This window comes from Saccopteryx bilineata, chromosome 10 (genome assembly GCF_036850765.1).
Source record: "Saccopteryx bilineata isolate mSacBil1 chromosome 10, mSacBil1_pri_phased_curated, whole genome shotgun sequence".
NCBI classification, from domain to species: domain Eukaryota; kingdom Metazoa; phylum Chordata; class Mammalia; order Chiroptera; family Emballonuridae; genus Saccopteryx; species Saccopteryx bilineata.
In genome coordinates, this window is record NC_089499.1 from 5343140 (window position 1) to 5356276 (window position 13137).

Below are 13137 nucleotides of genomic sequence, written 5' to 3' on the forward strand. Positions count from 1 at the left end.
TTATTTTAAATATTGTATTTGTTCCCGTTTTGTTTTTTTACTTTAAAATAAGATATGTGCAGTGTGCATAGGGATTTGTTCATAGTTTTTTTTATAGTACAGCCCTCCAACAGTCTGAGGGACAGTGAACTGGCCCCCTCAGGCCTGTTACTTGCCTATCACTCAGTGGTCTATGCCTTCAGAGTTGAGGTACAATTTAGGGAGGCGAGCTGGGCAGATGCCTATAGGTCTGTTGCATTTCAAAGATGCAAGCCTGAGGCCCAGAGAGGCGAAGCAGCTTGTCCAGAGTCAAACAGGGAGGAAACGGGCATAGGGGGTTTAAATTCCAAGCCAGAGAGCTTGTCCCCCTCACCCTAGAACTCTTTGAATTGGAGTCTACTGCCTGCCGGCTGGCAACATGAGCAGCCTGGTTCAGGCCACCCTACCTAGTCACCCGCCTAGTGGCCCGACCTGGACTCTTCACTGCCCCTAGACACACCTGCACCCTAGTCCCATCTTGGAGACAACCTCCATATTCACTCCTGGCTGGTTGATCTCCGAGTCCATTCACCTGGCCCCTGGTCCCTCCCAAGCTGTCCTCCTGCTGCTCCCACGGCTCTCTTGACCAGACCCAGCCTTATGATCTCTCACATACCTGGTTGGACCATCCTGATAACCTCCTCATCAGCCCTACCACCAACTCCAGAGTGAGGTGCTTACAAACACATCTTTCCCTGCCTTCCCCGCTTAGCGACATTCACAGGCTTCTCCCATATCTTGCCTGGGCCTTAGGCCAGGGTCCAGGATACATGGATCTCCAAACTGCCAAGCCAGTCCATTATGTTTCCCTCCAAAGTTTCCACCATGCTGTGTCATGTGTCCTGAAATGTCCTTCCTCAGTTCTGCCAGGGCAAACCTTCAAAGCCCAACTCAAATGCTCCTTTCCTAAGAAGCCTTCCCTAAATTCCCTAGCCTTTATTCACGCCTGCGTTAGGTACCCCACTGCATCCTGGGGAATCTCCTTGGAGCTTGAGTTTCTCAGGTCTCTCCAGCGTAGGGAGGAGAAAACATTCTTTCCATAGCAGATTGAAAAAAGAATGGCTATTCTTTGGCTTCTTGTGAAATGTCTCTCCCTTTCTCTCTGTCTCACTCACACACACACACACACACACACACACACACACACACCTGCGCACACACCATGCTTCCCATGAAAGTCCCCTGGGGGTGTCTTTGAAGAGGCAAATCAGCCAAGTGGGAAGAAAGAACCCAGGCAGGGTTCAAAGCTCAGTCCCTCCAAAATTGCTCTAGGACCTCAGGCAAACAGTTTAACCTCTGGGAGCCTCAGTTTTCCCATTTGTCTAACAGAGACAGTGGTGGAGCCCATATCATGGCGGGGGGTGAGCCTGGCTTTGGGGGACACAGGAGACTCAGCAGGCCCACAGCCAGAGGAGCCTTCTTGCTGTGGCCAAAACTTGATGCTCAATGGGAAGACATTTGCTTCCGTGGACCAGGTCTAGTTGAAGCAGGCAGTGCCCGGAGCACAAGAGGAAGCCTCTGAGGGCTGAGGGAAGTTGGAACTGCCACGACTCCTCCAGGCAGTCCTCTAGAACAACTGCTCCACTACACAGTCCCCACGTGGCTGGAGGGAGAGTGATTCCCAGCCAGCGCTCCCCAGGCAGAGAGTCCTGTTCCAGGGACTTTCCTCAGACCCAGCACTGGCGCGCCACGCTGGGCCTTCCCTGTCACCAGAGCTGGGCTCTTCCTCCACCGAAGGTAAGGATTTCATTCCAAGTCTGGATTGGGCCAAAACTTCGTTCTTAAAAGTGCCTCTGGGACCTCAGCGTCCTACGAAGCAGCACTTCATGGCTGCCCACCCCCACCGGCCCCACTTCTGTGCGTGTGGACGTTTGTGTATGTGCGTGTGTGGTGACCTTTGCACTTGGCAAACACTCCTTTGTTTTTCTCAGCTCCTTCGGGTGGATGACCGTGGTAGAACCAGCTGTTAGGAGAGCAGGTTCTCAGGAAAGCTTTCCTCCAAAGCCTGAGAATGATGAGGCCCAAAGGAGGCAGGCTTACCAGGGAGACGGGTTAAAAAGTGTGGGTGGGAGACAAGCGGGGAGGCCTCCTGGCAGAGAGATGGCTTCCCCCACAGTGATGGCCGCGGGCCTGGCTCTGGGGTCCTCGCCTGCTCAGCGCTGTCAGCCGAGCCTCAGGTAGACAGGCTGAGCTTAGGCAGGCAAAGGTGGGTGACCTGGGTGGGTGGCTGTGTCTCCCTGAGCCATGTATGTCTCAAAGGAGACCCGAGGCCTGGCTTGGCTGTCACTGTCGTCAGCTCCTTTTCTCCCTGCCTCCGAGATGCCCAGGCTGCTCTCTGTTGCCCTTGACCTCTTTACTCAGAGCCAACGGGTGCCCGACTGGGGAGCTTGGGCTTTGAAGGCAGCCACACCCCCTTTCAGCACAGTGACAATCACCCCCTGCCTCCTCTGGGTCTCAGTGGGTGAGCTGGGGCAGAGCCCTGGGCCCCAGCGCGGGGCAGAAGAGGCGGGGTGTGGACACCCCACCCCCACCCAGGGTGAGGTGTTTTCACTAGAATCGCAGCAGCTGTGGCTGGAGGCCTCTTCCCAGGAAGAAAGAGCAGAGCGCCTCTTCCAAGAACTCTGAGGAGGCAGGGGCGGGGGAAGCGGGGGAGTTAATTTTAAACCAAACAGCCTTCGACGCTTCTCAGGAACTGGTTGCTCAATGTGATCTGGCAGGTCCCAGGCGAGTGGGCAGGCATGGTGCCCGCTCCGAGATGGGGTAGGGAGACAGACACCCCAGAGGGGGAGGCCCAGCGACCTTGAGGGAAGTTGGGCCCTGTCCTTGTGCACGAATCAGGGTCTGTCACCTCCGACCCCCCACCCACCTGACCTGATTGCTAGGGCGTGGGGTGGGGCAACTTCCTCTGTCCTAACCAGGCAGTGTGACATTATCACAGGATTACTAATACAGGTGTCAGGTCCTTCCAAGATCCCCAAGACTAACTGTCTCATCCTCCCTCCCCTGCTTAGAATCTTCCACTCGTGTCCCCTGGCCTGTCCGTCTGGAAGTTATCCGATGAAGGCCCGCTCTGAGGCCAGAGTCAGGCCTGTGCCGTAGCCTGTGGGATGGGACCCTGGGGAGTTAGGCTGGAGGGGGGCAGGGGTGATAGAGGGTACACTGCAGCAAGCTGGCGGAAGTTCTGAGCCCAAGGAGGGAGCTTCCTGTGTGTTCAGGGACCATCTGAGCTGAACTCACAGGGCCTTCCCCTGCAGCTGACCAGGAGTCAAAGCACCCTCACATATGCATATGCTGACCTCCCATCCCCTACCCAATGTGACCACGCCCTCCCAGCTGACAGTCTGGGCCCCACTCCCAGTGTCTGGTCCCTAAAGAAGCTCCTCCCAGGATACCCCCTCCTCCACTAGCTCCACAAGCTGCCCAATGAGACCCTGGTAGCCTGGGCAGGGCGAGGCCTATGTTCTAGGAAAGAATCCTGAGCAAAGGCTGCCAAGAGCTAAATTTCTTGGAATCGGCACTGCAGGGAGAGGGGACACTTCTTGGAACTTGCTGGCCACTCCAGGGAGACAGGCTCAGAGCGCAGGCAATGACCTAGTTGGGGGGGGGGGGGCGCGCTAAGACCTCAGCTTGGGTCCCTACCTCCAGGAAGTCCTCCTTGACTTCAGGTGCCTCCTTAGATGCCCCTGTCTTGGCAGCAAGTCTGCTGGGTCCCTCTAAGGGTCTGGCACAGCTTCTGCAGTGCCCAGCGTCCAGCCAACAGGTAGGCACAAAGTGGACAGACACAGCAGGGAAAAAGGCCACACATGTGCCCGAGAGAAGGGGCAGTTTGTGGCTGTTGCTACACAGGTGCAAGTTCATCACCCAGGCCAGTGAAGGGCTCAGGGAGAGCAGGAGGCTGGGCAAGGTGGGGCCCTGCCGCACTTTGAGGGAGTGGCCATAAGTGTTTTTCCATCACGAGGTCCCAGAGTCAGCACCACCAGAGCAGGAGCCTTGAAGTCCAGTTAAGGGGACCAGGACAGGCCTGGGTCAGCACGGAGGGGAAGTGAGGGCCTCCCTCTCTGGCTGAGTGGTCTTGGAGCAGGCTTTTAACCACCTAGTGGGTAGAAACGCCTCTGTTCTCATGCCCTCAGATCACTCCTGGACTGTCGCTGAGCACGGCTCCAAGCCCGCTGCCCGCTGACCCCCAGCCCATCACAGGAAGGGGGCCCCAGCCCATCTTCCAGGGGCCAGTCCTGGTGTTGGGAAGGGCTGAGATTGCCTGGCGAGCACTGTGAGGCAGGGCTGTGACAGGGAGGTCCTTTGATCCCCGCAGGGTGAGGGGGGTGGGTGCAGTGTAGGGACATCGTTCATGGCTGTGCTTGTGCTCCGGGGCACTGGTTCTCTGGGGGCCCCTGCGGCCCCTGCAGTGGTGGGAACGCTGCCTCTTCCACTGAAAAGCCTGGTACCTGCACCAGGTCAGGCTGGCCTGGACCAGAAAGGACCTGCCGTGGGAGAACTGGAGCTGAGTGGGCATAGCTGCCGGATGGCGCACACTGGGTTTGCAGGGGAGGGACCCTGGGGCCCGGCTCTGGGTGGTTCCAGAGCCAGGCCACCTGTGTGACTGGCGTCAGTCACAAATCCTCTCCGACCTGCTCTGTAAAGTGGGAACGATGGTGTTATCAGTTACCTATGGAATTACAGTAAGGAGTAAGTGTGTGGATTGTTAGGTGATCTTCCTGTCTTCTCCTGCAGGCTCCTCTCTAGTCATCCCAGCCCTCCGGCGCCCTCTTGACCATGAGTCAACGTAGACACAAGCCGCTCCTTTTCCCTGGCCTTTATCGAAGCAAGAAATACCTGTGGACACATCTGCGTCGCCCACTGGACCACGGGCCCCGACATTCACAGCGCCCCGGGTAGAAGAACAAACGAAGCCTGTGTTACAGGATCAGAATATTTAAAAATCATAACTCCAGCTACAAATTGCTTGTGAAATACGTGCTCTCCTCCTCCTCAACAAATAAACGTTCACAATAAAGATCTATAAATCTCGGCCCTGGCCGGTTGGCTCAGTGGCAGAGCGTCAGCCTGGCGTGCAGGAGTCCCAGGTTCGATTCCCGGCCAGGGCACACAGGAGAAGCGCCCATCTGCTTCTCCACCCCTCCCCCCTCCTTCCTCTCTCTCTCTCTCTCTCTTCCCCTCCCACAGCCAAGGCTCCATTGGAGCAAAAGTTTGCTTGGGCGCTGAGGATGGCTCTGTGGCCTCTGCCTCAGGCTCTAGAATGGCTCTGGTTGCAACAGAGCATCGCCCCCTGGTGGGCATGCTGGGTGGATCCCAGTCGGGCGCATGCGGGAGTCTGTCTGACTGCCTCCCCGTTTCCAGCTTCGGAAAAATACCAAAAAAAATAAAATTAAAAAATTAAAAATAAGCCCTGGCCGGTTGGCTCAGCAGTAGAGCGTCGACCTAGCGTGCGGAGGACCCGGGTTCAATTCCCGACCAGGGCACACAGGAGACGCGCCCATTTGCTTCTCCACCCCTCCGCCGCGCCTTCCTCTCTGTCTCTCTCTTCCCCTCCCGCAGCCAAGGCTCCATTGGAGCAGAGATGGCCCGGGCGCTGGGGATGGCTCTGTGACCTCTTGCCCCAGGCGCTAGAGTGGCTCTGGTTGCAACATGGCGACGCCCAGGATGGGCAGAGCATCGCCCCCTGGTGGGCAGAGCATCGCCCCTGGTGGGCGTGCCGGGTGGATCCCAGTCGGGCGCATGCGGGAGTCTGTCTGACTGTTTCTCCCTGTTTCCAGCTTCAGAAAAATGAAAAAAAAAATTAAAAATAATAAAAATAATAAAAACAAATAAATCTCTGGGGTTTTTTATGTATGAAAGTTATATAACAATATAAGAGAAAGTTGACTATAAAAAATGATTGAATATAATGATCATTGCTCATGCCCTGGTACGTGTTCAGTGACGTTAGGTAAGAAAATAAAGACGTGCCTAATTCATAGGTATTACATGTTTATTCTATAATTTTACTGTTATTCCAGTAAAACTATTGATCACGTTGTTACCATCAAGATTTTCACATAATTGCTATTGTATTGGCTGTAATGATTTAAAAGACTAAAATAAAATATCATATTCAAAGATCACAAAATATAAATTACATTTAACTTAAAATATTTAAAAAACTTAAAGTATTAAAAATATATTTCAAAGTTATTGTTAATATAATCAAAAGTAGTAAAATTAAAAGGCAAAATACAAACTCTATAATAAACTAATGTCAAAATTTAAGTTAAAAAAGATTTGAAACTAAAATTTTATTGAACTTGTTGAAATTTTTATTTTTTATTATTATTATTATTATTATTATTTTTTTTTTTCTGAAGCTGGAAACGGGGAGAGACAGACAGACTCCCACAGGCACCCAACCGGGATCCACCCGGCACGCCCACCAGGGGCGACGCTCTGCCCACCAGAGGGCGATGCTCTGCCCCTCTGGGGCATCGCTTTGCCGCGACCAGAGCCACTCTAGCGCCTGGGGCAGAGGCCAAGGAGCCATCCCCAGCGCCCGGGCCATCTTTGCTCCAATGGAGCCTTGGCTGCGGGAGGGGAAGAGAGAGAGACAGAGAGGAAGGAGGGGGTGGGGGTGGAGAAGCAAATGGGCGCTTCTCCTATGTGCCCTGGCCAGGAATCGAACCCGGGTCCCCCGCACGCCAGGCCGACACTCTACCGCTGAGCCAACCGGTCAAGGCCTATTTTTTATTATTTTTTAATTTTATAAAAAGTTTATTTATGCATCTGTGAACAGATGGACTGAGACCCTAGTGACGTCAGCCGAAATTTTTATTAATTGTTAAATATTTTTATAGAAGTAAACTTTCTCAGGTCACATTCAAAGCCTCTGGGAGCACTGAGGTAGGTTCATAACCTTCTGGTATGGCCCTGGGACCTGAATGGTGTCGTCATAAGGGGCTGTTTGGGTCTGTCTCACACTGGGCCAGTGCCGAGTGTCAAACCCCCAGAGATGATGATGCTCCTGTGTTCTTTAGCCCATTTACTGTGAATTGATTGTTTGTGTGTTTGTAATACATTTTAAATAACAGGCTCCAGGCAGCTTAGAGGAGAGCTGACAAACTAGGCATAATTTCCAGTAAATGGTACTAGAAAATTTGGGAAAAAATAAAGTCCAGTGTCTTTCTCACACAGGTTACCACCATAAATTCTACACAGACTACATATTAAAATATGATAAATGAGGCTTGGCCGGTTGCTCAGTGGATAGAGCATCACCTGGTGTGTGAATGTCCTGAGTTCGATTCCCGGTCAGGGCATACAGAAGAAGTGACCATCTGCTTCTCCCCTACCTCCCTCTTCCCCTTTTCTCCCTCTTCCCCTCCCACAACCAGTGGCTCAATTGGTTCGAGCGTGGCCCAGGCGCTGAAGATAGCTCGGTTGGAGTGCACCAGCGTCAGGTGCTAAGAATAGCTTAGTACTTGAGCATCATCCCCAGATGGGAGTAGCTGGGTAGATCCCAGTTGGGGCACATGTGAGATTCTGCCTTCCTATCTCCCCTCCTCTCACATAAAAAACCCCCCCAAAAACCAAAAAGGAACCATGATAAGTGAAACCCTAAGTGTCCTTTAGAGCAGTGGTCCCCAACCTTTTTTGGGCCACGGACCAGTTTAATGTCAGAAAATATTTTCACGGACCGGTCTTTAGGGTGAGACGGATAAATGTATCACGTGACCAAGACAAGCGTCAAGAGTGAGTCTTAGACGGATGTAACAGAGGGAATCTGGTCATTTTTTTAAAATAAAACATCGTTCAGACTTAAATATAAATAAAACGGAAATAATGTAAGTTATTTATTCTTTCTCTGCGGACCAGTACCAAATGGCCCACGGACCGGTACCAGTCCGCAGCCCGGGGGTTGGGGACCACTGCTTTAGAGCACCTCCTTAGGTGTCACAACAGTATGGATTCTGGGTGAGGAAGCCTATTTTTTTTCCAGTGCCTCCCCTGCATTATTTACAGGGCAGTTCTGGTGAAAGGAGAACCATATCAGAAATCTACTGAGTGTCATCTCCCCATCTTGGGTTTTTTTCCCCCAAAAGCAGGCTCGGGACAAAGATCCAAATACAAATAGCTTATTCCGAAGGTGATACCAAGCCCATTCTTCATGGTCTCTCCCGTTTCTGTGCACTTGCCAGTAGGGGCCCTGACCGCTCCTGTTCCCAACAACCCTCTTAAGGGTGATTATTATAGTGAACAGCCTCAGAAGACCGAAAGAGCATCTCCCTCCACGGAAAAAGAAAGGAGGGTTTGTTTATTGTCCAGTATAATGAAAATAATCTCTCCCTCTGGGACAGAGATTGGGCAGGTTAGCTTGTCGCCTATTATAAAAGATTTGGGTTCTCTTAGCTCCAGGTTCCTCTTCCGTAATGCAACCCTCTGCATGTGCAAGCACCATCGGGCCCTTACTGAGTCACTCTATGGGAACTGGGGTTCAAGGATGTGGTGCAAGAAAATGCTGATCCTCTGTCTACTGCTGCCACTGTGAATAATAAACTGATCTTTGTTTCTGAACCAGGAGTCTTGTGTCTTCTGCCCACATCCTTGGGAATGCAGCAAGTTCACTAGTTAGCTTGCAAGTTGAGTCGACTCTCAGAGCCTTCCCTGGAGAGGGAAAGTGAGACAGGGAAGGAAAGAAAGCCAAATCAGGTGTGTTAATGAGTGGGTTCCGCCTGACCGGTGGTGGTGCTGTAGATAAAGCGTTGACTCAGAACACTGAGTTTGTAGGTTTGAAACCCCGAGGTGACTGGCTTGAGTGCAGGCTCCTCAGCTTGAGCACAGGGTCACTGGCTCAAATGGAGGAATCATCCATCTACACAATTCCAAAGGTCACCAGCATGAGCCCAAAAGTCGCTGGTATGAAAAGCCCAAGGCTGCTGGCTTGAAGCCAGAAGTCACTGGCTTGAGAAGGGGATGCTGGCTTGGCTTGAGTCTGAGATCTGATCCCTGGTCAATCAATGCACAACAAAAGTGAAAGCAACTCCAAGTCGATGCTTTTCACTCTGTCTCCCTCTCCCCCCCCCAAAAAAAATAAAAACAGCCTGACCAGGCGGTGGCGCAGTGGATAGAGCGTCGGACTGGGATGCGGAAGGACCCAGGTTCGAGACCCCGAGGTCGCCAGCTTGAGCGTGGGCTCATCTGGTGTGAGCAAAAAGCTCACCAGCTTGGACCCAAGGTCGCTGACTCGAGCAAGGGGTCACTCGGTCTGCTGAAGGCCCACGGTCAAGGCACATATGAGAAAGCAATCAATGAACAACTAAGGTCTTGCAACGAAAAACATGATTGATGCTTCTCATCTCTTACTGTTCCTGTCTGTCTGTCCCTGTCTATTCCTCTCTCTGACTCTCGCTGTCTCTGAAATAAATAAATAAAAATTTAAAAAATTAAAAAATAAAAACAAGTGAGTTCCCTCTGTGAGCAACTGAGGCTTAGTCCTCAATCCAGGTTGGTCACTTACCAAGCTGGCCTCTGCAGCAGAGAAAGTCAGCCTGAGCAGCACAGCTACTGCATGAGAACTTGAGGGCAAGGGGGTGCGAGCTGCTTGGAACCCACCAGGGCCTTATCTGAATGCTGCCCATCGCCAGTGCCTGGCAAAGTGCCGAGCAGACCGGGATCCCATACGGGCCGCGTGGCCCAAGCACAAGGGCGTGTTTACTTGCCCTTATCTCCCACTAGGCCATGAGCTGCAGACGGGCTGTGTCTGTGCTGTGTCTGTGTCAGTTTTTCCCTCGTACTCCAGTGCCCAAGGGCAGGCCCAGCAATCAGCAAATACTCAGTAAAAGTTTGTTGCATAATGATGCAAATAAATATGCTTCTAAAATAAACAAAGAAGACTGAGTCAACCAAGACTGACCGGGCCATTCTTAACTGAGAAAGGCTGTATGTCCAAAATCAGCAGTCCCCGCACTTGGGGAGGCCCCAGAGGCATCCCTACGAATGTGGGAAGCAAGATACGAACGCTCTAGCCATCACTATATTTCAATATTGTATTGAAGATATGAGCCAAGCTGTAAGACAAGGAAAATAAATAGGAACTATATAAATTAGAAAGGAAAAGACAAATTTGTGTCTTTTCTTATCACAGATTATTTTTAGTGCTTAAAGTTCGGTATAGAAATTCCAAAAGAAGCCTGACCAGGTGGTGGCTCAGTGGATAGATTGTTGGATTGGGACGTAGAGGACCCAGATTAGAAACCCTGAGGTTGCCGGCTTGAGTGCAGGCTCACCAGCTTGAGCATGGCGGGGGGGGGGGGGGCTTACTGGCTTAAGCATGGGATCATAGACATGACCCCATGGTCACTGGCTTGAGCCCAAAGGTCTCTGGCTTGAAGCCCAAGGTCGCTGGCTTGAGCTGCAGGTCGCTGGCTTGAGCAAGGGGTCACTCACTCTGCTGTAGCCCCCAGGTCAAGGCACATATGAGAAAGCAATCAATGAACAACTAAGGAGCTGCAACAAGGAATTGATGCTTCTCATCTCTCTCCCTTCCTATCTGTCTGTCCCTATCAGTCCATCTGTCTCTCTGTCTGTCTTTGTCACAAGGGAAAAAAAAGAAATTCCAAAAGAAGCAAAGAACAACAGATCTAAGAGAAACCAAGAAAGTGGCCAGGTATAAAATAAACCACTAAACTAACAGCTTTCCCAGGCATCAGCATGAAACCCTTAGGCCACTTCTCTGTATAATCAAATCAATAACAAGAAACACTGACTGTGTAACATCGGAGGAATACATGCAGCAGAGCTAACTTTTAATTAGGGGCACAGGGCTGTGCAGCCAGGGGGGAGGAAGCGAGCCGTGGGCGACTGCAAGCCACCTGCTTCCTGTCTGCGCTTTACCCTCCTGCCCCTAGAACCCACCACCGAACCTTCTCCGGGGTCCCCAAGCCAGCTGCACAGGCGAGGTCCTGATGTCCACCCCGCCCCCACTCCTGAGCTGGCCCAGCTGCACACAAGCTGGCTGTTCCAGAGACACTGTGACCATTCCCTGAGACACAGCAAGGCCAGCAGCTTCAGCCCCGGACAGTCAAGGGTGGTGGAGTGAGGGGATAGCCAGGCAGGGAGGTGCTCAGAGTTGCATGGGGCAAAGGCAGCCTCTCTGGCCCCTGAGACCAAGTGGGAGGGAAGCGCTCTGCAAAGAAGCAGAGAACCTTCTCCGGCCATTTAGTGAGAGAGCAGCACCCAACATACCTGAGGGTTCCTTCCACCTTGTCCGGTCCACCGTCACCTCACCACACCCGGCCACAGAGGGGCTAGCACACGGTTGAGGGGCGCTTAGGTGGACGGGAGCAAACAAAACCCGAATGGTAAACCTCGAACGGTAAACACTAGAGTGCAGCGTGCCAGGCCTCCTCTACCCACCCAGGGCACACAGGGCCCTGCTGGGCCCCCAGGGAGGGAACAAGGTGGGGGAGGTGGTGATGCTGGCAGAAGTCCATGTCCTCTGCTAGCTCCAGGGCAACCCCAGGGACTGGCAAAGTCTGAAGGGTTGGGCTGGCCTGGGCAGGGCTCCCAAAGTCTCCCTCAAAGGGCCCTCCACCGCTAACCTGGGTCTCTAAGGGTCAATTTTGTGTTGAGTAGGTAGGTGGGTGAACAGTGGGTGGTAGTGAAGGGGATATTCCCCATTGCTGAGGACCGAGCTTAACGACCCAGCCACTCATTAGGGGGCTGTCGGCAGGAGTCCCTGTCCGAGTCCACGAGGTCTTCAAGGACGGAGCCCCACCTGAATCACCCCACCTCCCTGGGCCTGGCTTACAGTTGGTGCTCAATGCTTGTGGATGAGTGAAGGACCTAGGACCACAGGGGAAGGTGGGACAGAGGACCTCGGTCACTCCTGCCCCAAGCTTGGCAGGGAGCCTCAGCTCTCAGCAGCTGAAGGCCCCTCTCAGAGGATGTTGACAGAAAAAGAAGACTTGTCCCAGATGCCGTGTCCTCACATAACCCTGAATTCCACCCCACCCCGGCGGCCCCTAGAGGAGGCTGAGGTGCTGAGCTCTTGGCTGTGACTCAGCGGAAGAAAGACAGGAAGGTGGTGCTGGGGCCCTAAGGCTTTGCTTCTCATTTCTCTTTCCAAAGCACAGCAAGTTCCCAGAAATGAAGGTACTAGAACTGCGGAGAGCCCAGGCTTTCAGGGGCCCTGGGTTCCCCACTCCTGCCCGCAGAGACGCTGCCACCGGCCCCAGGGAAGCCCCGAGTCCCTGTCCTCTCCTTGGGGACTTTTTTCCTGCCCCAGAACCAGGGGTTGCGTACCTGGAAGGCCGGTGCCAGAGCCAGGAGGGATTCGTGGACTCTTGAGACTTCTCCAGGAGCATGTGGCCCAGACTCACTTGCTGGGACACTCCTCAGGGAGAGAGGAGACACTGGGAGCCTCCAGGACGTGGGAGACTGGAGCGGTGGGGTCAGGCTTTGCCGGAAAGAGACAAAGGCTGCCTCCACCAAGAACCTGAGAGATAGCATCCTCAGATGCCCCCACATGAGTTTCTCCTTCCCTTCCCTTCCCTTCCCTCCCCTCCTCTCCCCTCCCCTCTCTCCCCTCCCTCCTTTCCTTCCCCTTCCCTCCCCTCCCCTCCCCTCTCTCCCCTCCCTCCTTTTGCTCCCCTCCCCTCCCTTCCCCTCCCCTCCCTTCCCCTCCCCTCCCCTCCCCTCCCCTCTCTCCCCTCCCTCCTTTCCCTCCCCTCTCTCCCCTCCCTCCTTTCACTCCCCTCCCCTCTCCTCCCTTCCCTCCCTTCCCTTCCCTCCTCTCCCTCCCCTCCTCTCCCTCCCCTCCTCTCCCTCCCCTCCTCTCCCTCCCCTCCCCTCCCCTCCCTCCCTCCCCTCCCCTCCCCTCCCCTTCCCTCCCTCCCTCCCCTCCCTTCCCCTCCCCTCCCCTCCCCTCCCCTCCCCTTCCCTCCCCTCCCTCCCTTTCCTTCCCTCTCTTCCCTTCCCTCCCTTCCCTCGGCTCCCTCCCCTCCTCTTTCCTCCCCTCCCCTCCCCTCCCTTCCCCTCCCTCCCCTCCCCTTCCCTCCTCTCCCCTCCCTCCCTTCCCTTCCCTTCCTTTCTCTTCCGACTTTCTTTCTTCTTTCTTCACTCTCTCTTTCT